Source organism: Diabrotica virgifera, chromosome 9 (genome assembly GCF_917563875.1).
Source record: "Diabrotica virgifera virgifera chromosome 9, PGI_DIABVI_V3a".
In the NCBI taxonomy this organism is placed as follows: Eukaryota; Metazoa; Arthropoda; class Insecta; order Coleoptera; family Chrysomelidae; genus Diabrotica; species Diabrotica virgifera.
The window spans coordinates 109,952,591-109,955,089 of record NC_065451.1 but is presented as its reverse complement, the minus strand read 5'-3'; positions in this window follow the sequence as shown (position 1 = coordinate 109,955,089).

Genomic DNA, 2,499 nt, shown 5'->3' with positions numbered 1-2,499 from the left:
TATTTAAATATTTTTATTAAATAGTAATTTATTGAACATAATTTATTCATTAAAATATACCTTAACTTTTTCTATGATTAATAATGATAGTATCATTACAAAAAATGGATTTGAGAAAATATTATTTTTTCAAAAATTATTTAAAAAATTAGACTGTTTATTAATTATTAAATGTTTAGACAAATTGCATATTTGTAATTTACACAAAAGTACATACAAATTAAAAGAAGAAATATCAAAATTCATTGAGTAGATCCCAAGATATAGAAAATGGTAGTAGTTTTAAGTTGCTTTTTTAGTTTTTGAACTCGTGCATTTTTCGGCTCCCGCCAGGTAGCTGACAACTGTTTTAATTGTTGACCTATAGGATGAAAACGTACATGTTTCCTGCCTAGAGTTCGCGTTCGTTTTTTAATTATTAACAATTTAGTGCAATCAACACATAAGCTCCTCCTTCACTTACTATGACTAATCATCATTTGAACTACATTTTTAAAAATTCGAGTAAAATATCATCTTTCCCAATACCTATGTAAGAAGATGCTTTCTACGGACAAAATTTTTAAGGTTATTGCAAATGTTTATAAACTAGTATTTTTCACTATATTAGATAATTTTTTATCTTTTCTTAATACATTTTGATAGGATCACTTTTCTACTTTCATTTGGCATACGCTGAATTGTCCTATCTTCATTATTTTCGGTCATTTGTTATTGCAAAACAAAGGTCTCTGGGATAAACAAATAGAATACCTAACTTTTAAACTAATTAATGGATCGGTCTCAAATTTTGGGAGTTTGTTATGTACCCCAATACCCAACTTTGAGTAAAGCGAAACACTACAGTTCTAAGTTAGTTTTAGGAAAACTTATTAATAAATAACGATTTTCAGTTATTTTGCAGTTTATGAAGCTACAAATTAACTTTTTGACTTTCAAAAATCGTTATTTTGAAGGTTTTCAATGTTCTAAAAAAATAAATTTTGTAATTATATGTCAACTATTTAGCTTTTTAATTGAGTGCAAAAAATGGAAAAAATCGCGTTGATTGCACCAAATTGTTAATAATTAAAAAACACGAACTCTAGGCAGGAAACATGATGGTTTTCATCCTATAGGTCAAGTCCACAATAACTAAAAAGTAGTCAGCTACCTTGATATTAATTTCATTGTCCCGAACATGGTCTATTTCTTGCTTATTTCCCTGGCTGGAGTATTATATCAGTGCGACGACACGAATATTATCTCCTTGTAATAATTCAGTTTGAAAATCCCAACTCTAACTCGATCTCCTACTGGTAATCTTTAGTTTCTGCAATATGTGCAATATTGATGTGATCAGTCAATTCACCGTCTTTGCGGAGCTTGTGGCGGCCCAATAATCACTAAATTTATGACTTCCGTTTTTTTGGATGAATAGTGTTAGATTTAAGATAACAGAATGCTATGTTTGTTTTATTTTTGATATGAATGCAATTTCTTTTATTTAGAAACGAACGCCCACTTCTATTTCATTGATGGATGAATGATGAATATACATATTTGTTATTCGATTTTAATTTTTAAATACAAATATTTTTTGTACAGTATTTTTGCCGCCCCAGGGGCGTCATTTGATAGGGAAACTGAAAATGACTGAAATTTACAAAAAATACTTTCAGTTTTCATCATTATATCATATAATATAATGTATTGTATATTATATAATGCTTGCCCCCCCCAATCAAAATTTCAAGCCCCTGTGCCGCCCTCTCACAATTTGCCGCACTAGGCAGCTGCCTGTATTGCCTAATGGATAAAGCAGCCCTGACAATCCCAATCTTAAAAAATTATTTTTGCAAATCAATTATTGTCACCTGATGTTATTATGATCCCCAATCTTAAAAAAATATTTTTGCAAATCAATTATTGTCACCGGATGTTATTATGATCCTTGGTAATGAAAAATTTACAACAGCATGAAAGATTTTACTTAAAGGACCCCGCAGAAACCTTATGGGAAATGGCTCTCTATCAAATGCTCTGAAACTTTGGCTTCTGGTAGTCTTTGATGTGTAGAGCAAAAGACTCAATGGGCGCGTAGCTCCAAAAAATCATGGTTTTAAGATATAAGTCTCTGAAAGTATAGGTACAGTGAGGACGTTTGAGTTAAAATAAATCATTTTCTCGAGAATGGACCACTCTGGAGATAAATTACGAATCAGGTCGATTTTTATTTGTAAATTATAATTTTTTGGCATATATATCATACTATAGTATTTTTACTACAAAAACGTTATTACGTAGGTCAAAATTTTTGACGTAAGAGAACTGTCAAAACATTAGAATGTGACTTTTAATTATTGCCATGTTTTTATAAAAGTCACATTCTAATGTTTTGACAGTTCTCTTACGTCAAAAATTTTGACCTACGTAATAACGTTTTTGTAGTAAAAATACTATAGTGACATTCATATGGGTGTGATGACGCAATCGATGATTTTTTAAATGAGAATAGAG